The sequence below is a fragment of the Bidens hawaiensis genome, unplaced genomic scaffold, assembly GCF_021521415.1.
Source record: "Bidens hawaiensis isolate Kalapana, Puna unplaced genomic scaffold, B.hawaiensis_p1.1 tig00037674_1, whole genome shotgun sequence".
Classification (NCBI taxonomy): Eukaryota; Viridiplantae; Streptophyta; class Magnoliopsida; order Asterales; family Asteraceae; genus Bidens; species Bidens hawaiensis.
In genome coordinates this window covers 111,049-126,752 of record NW_027496589.1, presented here as the reverse complement: position 1 = coordinate 126,752, position 15,704 = coordinate 111,049, and the positions used below count along the sequence as shown (strand labels likewise).

General features: G+C 32.2%; 1 long non-coding RNA gene and 1 other non-coding gene across 2 annotated transcripts; one reads left to right on the top strand and one right to left on the bottom strand.

The window, feature by feature from the left end:
- The first annotated feature begins 12,671 nt into the window (after positions 1 to 12,671).
- TRNAI-AAU (transfer RNA isoleucine (anticodon AAU)) lies at positions 12,672 to 12,745 on the top strand. The gene has a single exon. It is a non-coding gene; the product is annotated as a tRNA-Ile (tRNA).
- Positions 12,746 to 13,694: 949 nt separating this feature from the next.
- Positions 13,695 to 15,454, bottom strand: LOC143589629 (uncharacterized). Its single transcript, XR_013145317.1, has 3 exons — positions 15,313 to 15,454; positions 15,056 to 15,161; positions 13,695 to 13,967 (listed from the first exon to the last, which is right to left on the bottom strand). It is a non-coding gene; the product is annotated as an uncharacterized LOC143589629 (long non-coding RNA).
- Between the last annotated feature and the right edge of the window lie 250 nt (positions 15,455 to 15,704).

Below are 15,704 nucleotides of genomic sequence, written 5' to 3'. Positions count from 1 at the left end.
CTACCAAACCTCTTTCTCCTTCCCGTCACCACCGTCGACCCCCCCCCCCCCCCCCTCTTGTTTTATCGACCCGTAATACACGCCGAAAATTAGGGGATTTGCATTGCCAAATCAGTAATTAACCTAAAAAGCGTTTACCTGTTCGTTTAATCTTGGAAAATGACAGCCTTGTATACCAATTTCGCTCATCATGAACCGCGACCTGAACTCATCCCTAATCGCTATATATACTCGTCTAAAATTCAATTAAACTTGCACGCACACTTCTCAGACCATTACGAATCATAACCCTAAACCAATTGCAACCTAGGAGCCGTGTAATATCGACATCTGAACCCATTCGTGGCCAATAACCCTAACTCGCCATTATCCTTCAATTCGTACTCGTTTATGGTAATTGATATATTGGTTGTGATCGATTTTTGTTGAGTATTAAAACCCCTCTGTTAGTTTGATTAAACAGAGGGTGTATACTCGTCAATTTGGGGCTTTATCGATTTAGGGTTCTAAAGGGGTTGGGAACTGATTTGGGGTTCTGAATATTTATCTCTTGTTTCATTCCTTTAACAAGTTAACACACCAGCCTTGGCTGGTGTGTGTTGCGTTAAATCTTTGAGCCGCCCAGGGACCCGGGTTCGAAACCTGGGGTGCTTAGTTTTGTGTTTTTAATTTTATTTTATTTGTTTTTGTTTTAAAAACTTATTCCTTTAATAATAGTTTGTAAATCAATATCATTTCTCACTCGGTTAACAAACCAAACCTCATTTAACCTTCAAAATATATCTCGATTAATGTTTCCGTTCATGTAAATATAAACATGCATGTTTTACATATATCTATAATATTTATGTTTTCTAGATTTAAAACCTAAATTGTTAAAAGAGAATTAAACTAAGAATAGTTTTATTCGTCTAAACGAGCCGGCTATCAAAATAAGTTTTTCGTTTAAATACATAATTATATAATAAATATTAGCAATTTTATAGTTAAAAATCACCTGTGAGAATAATTAATCGTTACGTTTTATTCAACTTATACAAAATATATATAAAATATATTTAATTCTTTACAAATCCCAAATCCGTTGTAAACCCTTATTATCGAATCTTGTTCTTTTTAGCATCCAAATATTTATTTTAGTTGTACCATGAAACTAGGGCGTTTCGTCGGGACTCGTCGCAGAATCTAACTAACTTGTTCACTTTACCCAACTCCCCGTTATCATCTACCTTATCTCGAAGGTGAGTTTACATACCCCTTTTTCCATCTTTTATATTTTGGGGGTAGCATATATACCTTATTCAATTTTATTTATATTTTATTTCTACATCTATTCAAAGCACAATTCAATACATGTTTATGTGTGATTATTGCATGCTCTATGATTATGCTCTGTGTGCTTAAATGTTTATTTTATGTTTGGCGGTTGGTATCTCATCCTCATCTAGTATGATCATACATTTACCCAAGTACTTTGATTTCGTATCAATAAGAACGGGTCCACATCTGTTTAGTTGTTTACATTTTCATAAGAATTGTAATATTCATCATTTACATATGAATTGTGATTTATATATATATATATATATATATATATATATATATATATATAAACTAAAACTTATGTATTCTCACCAACATTCGTGTTGACAAACTCTATTTTTATACATGTTACAGGTACAAGTAGTTGATACTATTCAAGTTGGAAGACAATAGTTTGACCTTAGGATATTATTCAACATACAAGAATACGATGTAATTGTTATTGAATTTGTGTACGTGTTTAATGTTAATGAAATTAAATATTTATTGTCGTTTTAATTAGTGTCTTTGAGCTACTGTCCAATTAATACGTTACGCCCCGGCATGTTTCGCCTTTGGTCGGGGTGTGACACCAAAGCTAAAGCAACACTCAAATAAGTTACTGAAACACAATATTTGAGGTTTAATTAAGGATCTAGCTACTGCCTATTAGGGGTGTTCACGGTCCGGTTTTAACGAGTTTTAGGTCAATTGGTTATGTATTATCGAAAACCAAAACCGAACCATTGAAAATTAAAACCGAACCATTACTAAAGGTTTAGTTTCATGATTTGGACAAGTTGTAGAATCTTTTTAAATGATTTACTAATTCCTAAGCGGTATACAAATATAGCTTTTCTTATAAGAACATAATAGCTTTCATATTATAAATTACATGAATACATAATTATATTATTAATAGAACAAAAGTTGTTTCATTAAGTATTATGAAATATTAAAATAAGTTACATGTATAGTGTATACAAAAGGGTTGTGTGTGATTGTAATGTTAATTTTGAAGACACCAATAACCAGACAGTGTCTCTGTAGGATAAATATGTTTTCATATGGAAACATAATAGATAAAAATACTATACGACCCGGCCCGACCCAACAATCTATTGCTTTTGTTAATCTTTTGTTTGACTCGTTAATGCTTTTCTAAGTAACTTCACTTTGTTTGGCTGGTTAAAGGTAAATTCTTGTCATTCTGCTGCTCTTGCTGTTATTCTATATGTTCCTGTGATTTTTTCTAATTTGTGTTTTTGTATTTTGAATATGCATTTGTGTGTGTGTGTCATATTCATTTGTAATCAAATATATTCTGAATCAAATCATTTTATAAAAGAGCCCAAGTCAGCCCTACTCTGAAAATGCCATACGAAAGATGGAATCTTTAGTGGTATAAAATGTTTAAACTAGTTGTATCGAAGAAAGTTGGTCAGTTCGTTTTTAGTGGTATAACGGGCTGGTGATGGCTGTTTAACCTTCTAAGGCTTTTAAATGTGCCATACACAATTGTGTATCTGTGTTATATTCAAGCTCGAGTTGGTAATTATTCATGTTTATATAATATATGATTTTTTATTTTTAGTATTTTCAATACAAGATAGTATGTATTATTTAGTTATTTTTGCTGTAATTTTATATATTATATTGGTTTTTCTTTAAATATTTTGCTAATATATTAAATTAAGATCACATAAATAATGCTCGTTTTGGTTTTCGGGGTTGATAAGTAAAGCTCGGCTCGGGCCTAGGCTTGTTGATTAAGCGAACTTATTTAGGCTCGAGCTCGTTTAAGCGTGGCTCGATTCGAGCTTTTAGTGAGTCGATCTCGAGTAGCTCGTTAGTTCTAAACAAAACCTTAGGTGCTAGGTTCCAGTTTTTCATCATAGAACATAAAATCCCTAGATCTGGAAAGTAACAAGTTTGACTCACTAAAGTTAATTGTTGGTCATGTTAGCTATTTGCGTATTGAGTAATTAACCCGTGAATTGGGTATAATTACAGGGAGAAGCGAAAAGTGGCCTGCAGATAGGTGTAGTAATTGCCAACAATCCAATATTTATAAAACACCGAGAAAAATTGAAGCGGCTCGTGAAATTGCAGCAAATATGGCCAGCTCATCTAACAAAGTCATGTTGAATGTTGATAATCTGTTGCTCAGTAAATGAGTCTGAAAAAGAAGTAAAATCAAGATGTTTTTATTTTGTTTTTTTAACTGTTCTAGTTGACTTTTGATTTGTGATGGAAATCATATTTGGTTGATAACATGGTTTCAAAAATTGAATTGCATATGTGGAATTGCATCAGAATCCACAAAATTGTTCAATGAAGTACTTTTTTGGATGAAGCTAATTAGAACCTACACATAAATTCAACTCATATGGCCATACTGATTATAATGTTTGGTTTAAAATAATACAAGTTTAAGCCAAGCTTAGACTCATTTAACTTTTTTAGAAGAGAAATAAAATAAGACAAAACATTAAGTAGTTAAAATTGTTAATGAGTAGAAAAAGAAAAAATAAAAAAATAATAATATAGAGATAAATATAGATGATAGGATGTGAGGTGTTCTTTAAAATGAAGGCAAATTTTAAAAAGAAGTGGTTTTTTGTTAAATTATAGGGTTAAAGATGATTGAATGGATGTGAATGCTCTTATGAGTGTAAATTATAAGGTGGAGAGAGAAATGTAGTGATTTTTTATAAATTTGGGGAAACAAAGTTTACCCATATTTATTTTTTAGTATTAGTTGAATTGGTTGTGTGTAGAGGAAGGAGAAAACTTTAATGACAAAAGTATAAAAAGTATTATTTAATTAAACAGAAAAGAGAAATATAGTGTTTTGTAGTGTAATTATAGAAATGGGAATAGAAGACGGGCTGTGAATGCTCTAAGTGGGTTATCAACAAGTGTATCTGTAAAATGAATAATAAATATTACAAGATTGTTTTAAAAAGAAAATGAGATATAATTTACAGTTGCTAGCTAGAGTAATAAATAATATGATTAGTTTTTATTAGTATTAAAATCTTGAAAATAGATTGAAAATTGCAAATCTTTATAAAAATGATTTAAGGAAAAAATAAAAATAAATATATAATTATCAAAGTTTTTTAAATTCTTAGAAGGATTAGTGGGTCAACCCAAAATATTTTTAAAACAGGTTATCCTAATTCATTTTTTTAAATGTGCCGTGTTAGTCATCCAAAACTTTTATTTCGTATATGGTGTCACACCCCAACCTACGACGGAATATACCGAGGCGCAACTGATTGTATAGTAACTCACAAGAAACTATTAATACTAATGAAAATAACTAATTAATTTATTTCATAAACTGAAGTACATATAACATCCTAATTTTCGTTAGGTTTTTTATTTATTTATATCTACAAATATTTACTCCCAAGTGAAATTTTATCTAACGAATTACTATAGTATAACATTTATTCGGTTTGAGAATTGAGAATTTTATTAGGGGTGTTTAGTTATATTAGTTAAACATGAGGACTAAACTTTTTTTTTCAGCGACGACTGCTATATCAAGAATTGAAAAACTTTAGAAGACAAACCTCACCAATCAATTAACCATTATTACAAAACGATTAGAATAAAGTGGCAGACAAACGGGCAACAAGCTGCGCCGCAACCCCCTTTTAAATAGCAAAACCAGTCCTACTAAAAACAAAGCTTTGGGACCTATGAGGCGAATATGTTCCATGTACGACACGCTGAACCCTACTCAAAAAAGGCCTGAAAACCAAATGTATCAAAAGCAAATGGGAGAAAGACATATTGATTTTCTAAACAAGCTTTCTCGTGTTTAACAACTTTGCCCGATTCAGCCTTCAACGCAGCCTGACCCACAACCAATGTTGTAAAACTCGCTAGGCGGTCCCTAAGCGGCGACCCCATTGTAGGGAGTACTCGAACATGATAAATATAACATAAATTAATTACTGGATATTATATATATATGTGTGTTAAGATAAGTATAATTAACGTAAAAATAAGCATAATTCATATGAAAAAAAATAATTCAAAAAATTCATGTTTTGTTGTTATTTTTAATTTTTTAATAAAAAATAAAAAAATTGAGGCCGAGTTGACCTTGGAGGCCGAGTGTAAGGCCCTGGTCCCGGTGCCCTACATTTCATGTCGGATTTACTTATAAACACAGTTCTACAAATCAGAGTTAATTAAAAACTTTCGCGGAATATAAAACTTCAACCCATCATTACAAAACATTCTGATCTTGTCTTTAAAACATAACACAAGACATCATATTTTAAAATATCATTTCTTTCCATCCTCAGATGTCAGCCGTTCAATCCATGCCATGTGTCATCCTCATGCTAGCTCATAATACATATTTACCTGCGTGCATACTAAAAGTCAGCTACGCTGAGTGAGTTCTAGTTATCCAAACAACATATAATACCTTCACATATCATACATATATACGTATCCGAAGATACATATTCATACTTAACCTATTAACCTTCTTACATACAAACATATTTACTTACATGTATCCGGAGACACATAATAATACCTTGCCCTTAAATATCCATAAGAGGAACATTACACAAAATTCATTACAAAAATGTCTACTATAGTCCATAGAAGGAACATTATATATTATCCATAGAAGGAACAATGTGTATTATCCATAGAAAAAACACTACATATTATCCATAGAAGGAACGTGTATTATCTATAGAAGGAACACTATATATATTATCCATAGAAGGGACAATATTCACTATCCATACAAGGAACTTTATATATTATCCATAGAAGGAACAACGTTTATTATCCATAAAATGAACATACACTTAATCATATAATATCCATCTAAGGAACACTAATGGGGTCCACCGTCCTTATCTACGTTGTTACATTCCACGTCTATGTCCAAAGTAAGTTAGAGGGATTTTCCATCATAACTTACTATGTCGGACGTATAATGTACCCACGCAAACAAGCATACCACATCATAACATACAGACGCATTGGGCATCCTTCACCTTAATCTTCTAGCGATCACTTTCCCTAGCAATACGCGCAATATTCGAAGTTCGTTCACGTACCGACAAGCATTCATTTATATCTTCAATAACTTTCACATAAATCATATATGACATACACTTACCACTTAAGGTAGGTGTATTAACTAATCACATTGAGTATGCACACAACCCCAAAAACATAACAAGAAAATGGGGCTAGAAACTCACCTGAACTCGGTTCCTTTCAGGGTTAATGGTAACTCCTTTCTTAAACTGGGCACGGTTAACTGTATAAAAATTACACGTATCAATCAACTATCACTATCCATATCGTATTTCTAGTTTAATATAGCCCTCAACGAACGGGGGTCCGAGGGCAGCGCCCCAGGCAGCAAGTCCTAGGGGCGACAGCCCCTAGCAGGTTCCAAGGGGCAAAGCCCCTGGCTGGGGTCGAGCTGCCAAGTCAGCTTAATTCTGTAAGACGAATGAAAGGTTCATTCGTTATAAAGATACACGAATGTATCCTATTCGTTATGATTGCGTAACGAATGATCAGTCATTCGCTACCCATAACGAATGAACATTAGTTCTTATCCAATCTTTGACTCTCGTAGTCAAAGTCAAAATTGATAAGAACATAAACGGTCAAACACACACCAGATCTGCAATTATCCCTCAAATCACGACGAGACAACACCAAATTGGTATCATTAGGCTCGTAAACCCAGCGCTTACAAACCCCAATCAACCAAACGCTTATACATCGTGTTTCAGTGGTGCGGTTGATCGATATTTCTATACGGCTAAACATTTGGTTAATTAACCCATTAAACGCTAACGGATTTCAACAAGAATCATCACGTTTAACTTGTCCTTATCATTTGTACAGATTTAGGGGTAATAAACGAGCCGAACAAGTTTTCGTTACAAAACATACCTTTAGACGAATCGGTTTACGAACACGATCTAGTATTGATATAAGTCTAGTCCGTTAAGATGCTTTAACGTCAAAAAGCTCAGGTCTTTTCCTTCAGATCTTGGTCCGAGATATAGGAGAGTGTTTGTGTGTGTTTTTGAGGGTGTAGGCTATGGAGTAGAGATGGATGGAAATGTAAAGGATTAAGGTTTAAGGGGTATTTATAATCCCTTAAGCCCATGGACCTTAGTCCCATATGTCATTTTTGGTCCATATTTAATTCCATCTAATTAGCCTACTTAACTTATCTTTCTTATTTTATTATTTCTCTACTAATTCAAGTAAGCTTTCCCACCATAAATAAATAATATATTAAATATTATTCTTTGGAAATTTTGGAATGTTACACTGAGTAGTCCCGAGTACTCCGACTTTTGACCGAGTTGACCTTGGCGAGTAATGGTGGCCGAGTTGGGAAAAGGAAGCAAGGTTGATGTCCGAGGAACTTGGAATCACCGATTTCAAGGCATTGGAATCCGACTTTTACACCACTGCCCACAACAAACCCACGGTCGCTGAGCCCAACAATAGGAAACACTCCTGAAAGATCCACATATGCATGTTTCCCCGTGCCCACCCGAACACAATTGTTTAATTGTAAAGTTGAGTGTAAAAGAGGCATTTAAGGATTTTTTATTAAATAAGACGAGGAGAGAAGGTTGAAATCCTCCACCAAAGTCGCGAATGTGAGTGATTCCATGTGATCATGCTATATCCTTAATCGATTTCTTTAAACCCCGGTAAGTGAATTATGAGTTTTGACTATGAAATTATAGAGTTAGTGTTTCATATTGTTCTTAGTTCAAAACTGAGTATTGGGGATTTTTGGTGCTCGATTTTCGTGTAGGAAACTCAAAGTTGAATGATTAATTGAAGTTATTGAGTTTTAGATAATGTCAAAGTTTGATTCTTAAATTGTCAAATTAGTAATTATTTGAAAATAACTTGTGAATCCAAAACAATGGTGATTTTAATCAAGAAAAACTTAAAAGATGGTATTTTGGGGATAATGAAGTAAGTAGACATCTTTGATGATTAAAAGGGTATGTGCGTTTATATGGATAAGAAAATGGTGAATTATTGTTCATGCCCACAAGGTGTTCGATGAAATGCTAAACTAGAAAACATAATAGTAAAAATGTGTATGAGTTGTGACGATTACTTGTGTGTCATCATTTGTTTTAAGAGTAAAACTAAAGGGCATGAGCTTATGATAAACTTAGTTAGACTCAAATTTTAATATGTGTTCTAATTGAGTGAGAGGTTGACTTGTTATGAAGATACGTATGTCATAGCTTGGAAGGCACTAAGACAAGCGAGTAACAAACAACACTCCTCTTACAGGCAAAGGTGAGTGACTCGAATTGTGTTTGGTGAAACTAGTGGGTTGTAACTAGTTTTATACCATTTAATTATTATTGCAACTTTGTATATTTTATGATATTATATGCGTGACCGAATATTAGTTGAGGTGTAGTGTCTGTTAACCATATGTTGTTACAAGGAGTAAATTATAATATTGAATGAGTTTGGATCGTATTGCTTGATTATTAAGGTTAAGGTTGTCTAATACAAATTGTTGACTATGGTAAAACTTAACAATTCCGTATTGTTTTGACTGGGTTTTGAGGGTTTAAACTCATAAAGAAAGAATACAAATTGATAATGCGTCGAGTGTTTAAGTGCTGAAAATTCAGCTTATTTTCAGGTTTTAACCGATTTTAAAATATTCATAGTAAATTAACCGAACATTCGTTCGGGACATATCATATACCGGCGACACTCTTTATGGGTCTATTTTTATTAGATTTTTAGTTTAAAACAAGATACCTACCATAAGTGGACGAAAATACCGAATTACTATAGCTGCGCATATATGTTTTTAAACAAGAGACTTTAATGTATTTACAACGTTATATGAGAATTGCGTGGAATGTGTTTTGTATACGGTTGTATCTCTCAAGGTGTTCATATTAAATTACATGATTTGAAGTGAGTGATATTTTGATAGGGGTGTGTATGCTAAACTAAGGAGTCATATACGTTGTGACCCATATGTGCAAATACACGTGTTTCACTATTTCATGCTTGTGAATGTGGTTGTCTGAATTACTACTTATAAACGGGGTGTAATGGTGTCTTATTACATTGGTGTAAATTATTCTGTTTGTGGTTTGTTTTGTAGTATGTTGTTATTCTAAGTTAACAAGGCTACTTGGAGGTGAAAAAGGCTTAATGTCGAGGTCAGATGAGGATGAAAACATAAGAAAAGAAAAGTCGGGCTTTAAACGACTACATGGAGATTGTGCTTTGGGGATAGAATTGATATATTTTAATTATAATATATATAATTGAACATCAAATATACGAGGTATGTGTCCACACTTGGTTTCGACTAATCTATTATGGTGGTAACAATCGAATGAGGCATGTCGGATTTTTATAAAAACTTGTGTTTGTGACAAGTGTACGTCAAATTGTTTATTAGCATTTAAAATATATAGAAGTTACACCTTTTTATTGATAATGGTTTTTAAAGAATAACAAAAAAAAATAATAAACGGGCCTAAATTCCGCAAAACTCTTTAATTATGTGGTTACGATATTTTGGTGTATTAGTACATCACAATATAAACAAAAGAAACACTACATTATACAAATTAGCTTTTCATATAATAACTAGTAAAACTATTTCTTCCCATCATCCAATTCTCAAACTAGCAAACATGTAACAACCGTAAAAATAGAGTTTGATCAACAGAAAGTTGAGTAAACAATACACAAGTTTAGATTTATTATTATATTGTAAACCAAAACAACTCGTATGCGAAATAAAAATAATTACAACATTAATATTATATAACAATCACCAAATAAAATAGATGTGGACCCTTTTGGTCTAGCACACGGCCAGCTTACTGGGGTGATGTATGCCTACTTGATGAGGATGAGGTGGCCCAACGACAAACAATAAAATTCAACATGTAACCATATAGCATGTCATCGATAAGCAATAATCCATAAACACATAATATCGAATTGTGGTTGACGAGGTATAGATGTAAATAAATAAAATTTGATACGTATGGTACACATGTTACCCCCAAAAATAAAAGATTAAAAAGGTGTGTGAATTACTCACCTTTATTATCTAGACGAGATATTGATAAAATAATATTAAACGAGGAAATTAATGTGTTGACTAATCCGACAAAAAAAGGCTTGCAAATTTGAGATAATAAACTAGTGTAAAAACCTAGAATATCGCCACTGGAATCACAACAAACGGACCGAAAGCATAAAAACAAAGATAAAATTCTTCTGGACCGAAAGCTAATTCCGACTAGAAGATTGGCTAATTGAAAAGATACGATAATTAACTTTTATGAACCCTAAACGAGTCGGGATTAATTGACCAACAAAACTCCATCAATCTGTAAAATTTTGAGGGATTTTGTTAGTTAGATGAATACAAACGTTTTTCATGAAAACAACTTACCCGAGATTAGATTAAGGAAGTCGAAGAAATAAGCTTGAAAGACCTGTTTGAGTTTTGAAAGTCAAACCGTGAAGAACACCTTGATTAAACCTTGAATTCATAAGAAAATGTGAAATTGACTAGTTGTATAGCAGAGAATAAATGCGAGAATGACTTGTTTATATAAGTATCATATTTGAGCTTCATTTTTATCATCATTTTATGTTATATATGATGATAACGTGTTTGAAACTCATAATGACTGAGATAATCATTAAAACTTGATAATTATCTCATATTAAATGCTATAATTCATAAGTTTAAGATAGAATATGCTTAATAACATTCAAGAACTTTTGCATTTGAATTATAACATGATTTAGATAAATATTAAGAGATAAACGAGCTGAAAATAATAACAAAAAAAAAAAAACGAAATCCGTTGCACATGCCACACGTAGCACACTACCCTCATCCTACGCACCACGCGGGGAGGGTGGTTCTACCATCAGTTTCAATTTTGACGATATTAGACCTTGTAGTTTCATAAATGTGTTTTTAGTCCAAATTAAGTGTTTTTAAGGATGTTTTTAACATGCTTAAATACCAAAACAATATAAAATGAATTAAACACCATAAAATCCTAAAAAACACTCGATTTCATTAATAATAAATATCCTAATGCAAGCTTGGATCGGGTAAACAAATAGAAATAAATAATTGAAAATTGACGAATGTCACATATGGTTCAGTTTGTGTCAAGAAATTGCCGTACCTACCCCCACAATGCTAATGCGTTTCAAACCTTCACTAACCGCTATCATACATATCACATTAAGTCCCACACTTCCTTGAAAAACATTCATCTTTTTATAATACTCTAAAATTTCAAACCTAGTGGAGAATAGTATGTGACAGCGGAGGATCCCACCTCTACGTTAACTGCAAGTTTGTATTTCCGGACAAAAAATTCCGGATGAGCTCCGTGTGTTGTGGATGCTCCACTTAACATGTGAAACATACGAAGTGAAGATGTTTGATTTGAATATTGTTTATTTGTTTTATGAATTAGATCAAGATGTTTGATTTTTAAAGCAGATGCCAAATGAATTAGTCTTTGTTTTACATAGAAAGAGAAATTGTTGAAAACTTCAATTCTAAATCACTAATTGATAAATTTAAAGACCTTCAATGTCGTCGGGCTAGAATATTGATTTTCCTTCGTCGTTCCTGTGTAAGAACCTTGTTATATTTTTAGGATTTTTGGATTTTATTTGATAAAATAAATTTGTTTTTCTTTTTTATTATTTTTTTTTATCTATAAGAGTCATCTCAAACTGTGTCAATAGAGATTTCGAAGGACACTCAAGACAAGTTTATTTTCTCTTTTTCTTTCTTATTTTAGCAGTAAACTTCAAATAAACCATAAACCCCGGCACTTTATTCAAACCAACAATCAAGGCATAAGATAGAATAGAGTAAACTAATACGGAATAACATTCATTTACAAATTTCAAGTGAGGCATTTAGTTTTTATCTGCAGTGGCGGACCCATGAATTATTTTTTTGGCGGCGACATCAGGACTTAACACTAATTTTAAAAGGGGGCGATCGAGATTTTCACATATAAATAATACTAAAAAAAAAATTTAAGGTGGGCGGCCGCCCCCCTTGATTTGCTAATAGGTCCGCCCCTGTTTATCTGATTTTATTAACTTGATCCAATTAAAAACATAACATTAATTCTTTCTAAAATAAGTAAATCTTTCAAAATTAGATAAACTATAACTTCCACATGAGCTTAAACTTTTAAGTGTTAAATTTTTTGTGTTAATAATGAAAAAGAACAATAGTTTGTTAAATATCATCTGAAATATTGTATATCATGATCGGCCTATTAGCTCAGTTGGTTAGAGCGTCGTGCTAATAACGCGAAGGTCGCAGGTTCGAGACCTGCATGGGCCATAATATACGGTTTTTTTTTTGTTTGTTAAAAAGGTCGCAGGTTCGAGACCTGCATGGGCCATAATATACGGTTTTTTTTTTGTTTGTTAAAACTTAAAACTAGCCTCGTTCATTCTTGGTTTAGATTGGGCCAACGGGATATTATATGGGCTGGAACACTTCATTTTTCGATATTGAAGTAAACACTGTTATGGTTACACAAAAGACCAATGGTAACATCATCTTCGGGTATTTTGGGTCGACTTCCTTGGGTTTGAGAATCACAGATCTAGAACCGAAACTGACCCTAATCTATCCCGGGTTATTAGGATACGGATTTTGTCGGGTTAGGTTAATTGGGTTTCTAGTATTTGGTCTAATAAACTTAAAAAAATAAAAATGCTAAACATTAAAGCAAATTTATTATCTTCACTTAGCATAAAATTAGCAATAAACTTACATATTTCAAACACTCAACCCTTAAACAAGTGAAACAAAATAGGCCAATGATAACAAATCCAAATTAAAGCAAAATTGTCGAACACACTAAGGAACACATTTGTAGTGGAATTGATTTGCAATTAGCAGTCAATTTGTTATATTCAAAATCAAGTGACTTGATGAACCAAGCGAATGATGGAATGCCTAATGAACCGATCGAATAAATAGTCCTAAAACATTTGTACGAAATTTAGATAATAACGCCGTTAAGTTTTTTAAACGAAGGTCCAACGAGAATTTTTTTTAAATGTGGGAATTCCAGGCTTCGGCAATAATATTCTCAGTTGAGATTATTATCGGGCAATGACAAAAATGTGGGATTAATAAAATCCAATTTGTCTTTTTTAATAACAATAAATACAACTACTCTTAAATTATTACATTTCCGGTTTCTTTAACAACCACGCGACTTGAACATTCATTCACCTTTTGAAAAGTTAAATCTTTATCATAACATCTTGGTACCGCTAATGTCTCTTATGACGTGATTCTGAGCATTTGAGATCGACAAAGACAAGAAGCATTTGCATGTAATAGCATTACCATATATTTTACAACTAAATAAAAAAATTACACACTCTATTGTAGATACAAATGATTTAGTGCATTTATGGTGATATAACTTGATCTAATGATGATTAAGAAGAAGATCGTGAAGATAGCTACTGTGTTTGATGAACCCTTCTTGTGTTATTGTATGCCTCAAAGAAGTCTTTATTCTCCTTTTCAAGCTCACTCCACACTAAATAAACGAGCCATCCATGTCAACTTACAATAATGTATGGAAACTAATGATAAGAACATTTTTAATGCTATAATTTTACCTTCAATTAATATATATATATGATTATTTTAGACATAATTGAATTTTAATGATCAAATTATCAACTATTAGCCGATAACAACCTATACATGAATTGTGATAATTGATAATCCAAAATTTCACTTTTGTTTCGAAGAGCAATATCGATAGTATAATCATCACATAATTTACACTCAATTTAATTGCATATGAAACTCAACTTTGCTGGTACGTTTCTCTATTTCGTGCATAAACATTATTGTGAGAGAAAGTGAGTGAAATCTATGATGATTTTGCTACTTAGATTGCTCTTGGCAACAAAAATGAAAGTTAGCATTATCATATGAGAAAGTGTAAGTATGAATTATTATCATTTAATAAATAGGTCATAGTTAAAATTATGAAAATTCAGTTTCTCCTTATTTTAATTAAATTAATTTTAATATATATTTAATGCGTTTATAGTTTCACTTGTTTTGTGGGTGGACCCGGTTTTGTCTATCTTGGGCATCGTTACACAACAACAAAGCCAGTCAAAAAGAAATTTAAGAGTGAATGCACACAATGATGGTTTCCTTTACATGAGACGAAAATAATTCGATTATAAGTTGTTATATCTAACTAGCTAACGAATAGATTGGTTGTGTTCGTATTTGACTTGTTTAATTAAACTTTTCATGTTCTAGCTTACATGTTTAGCCTTGTTTACTTGAAAAGTTTCACCTAGCAATCTATTTATTTAAGTAGGCCGTCGACCTGCTAACTCGACTTCCATGACTTGTTTAATACATTCTTTGCAACTCATCCCATAGGTCGTGTTAAGGCTAAATAATTAAATCTCCCAACCCAGTATAAATGACAATACCCCAAATTTCCTTGAGTGTCCGTATCATTGTCATGCACCTTTATCATAAAAAATGAAGTTCTCTAAAATTTCCTTTTCCTTTTTTTTTAAGTTTACATCTCTAAGTTGGAAAACATGAATGGAATTTTATATCGCAAAAATAATTAAAAGGTAGGATTATTACCCGTAGAAGTGATTGCAGGCATGATGTTTGCATACTTAGATAGAGCTTCCATGCATTCTTCTTTGCTCATATTGAATAATAAACACTCTTCTATTAGATGATGCACCTGCAAATTAGCGTACATGTAATATCACTTACGTGCTATACTTGCATATACAAATATATATGCACTCATACAAACACAGATGGGTTTTATTTATGAGTACTATGACACGTATATTTGATGCAAAGATTAAGAGAAAAGAAGAGGAACCCACCATGTGAATGTATGAAGCAGAAGATTCAACCATTTTTATCCTAAAACAAAAACCTTCTGTCGCTCTTCAAAGTTGTAAATCAGATATTCAGATATATATACAAACAAACATATATGTTTATATATATATATATATATAGAGAGAGAGAGAGAGAGAGAGAGAGAGACTAGGAGACCATAGAGAGGGGTGGTATATGGATATACACCCAAAGACAAATATTTTAAGTTAAAAAAACAAATATATATTTTAAGTTTAATTTCTATCACCTGAATTTTTTAATTTATTTTATTTGGTATTATGAATTATTAAAAGTTGATATTCAACTTTTATCACCCGTGAGTGTAATAGTGTTCAGTGTGTAAAATATCTAATGACCTGTTGCGTCACATAAT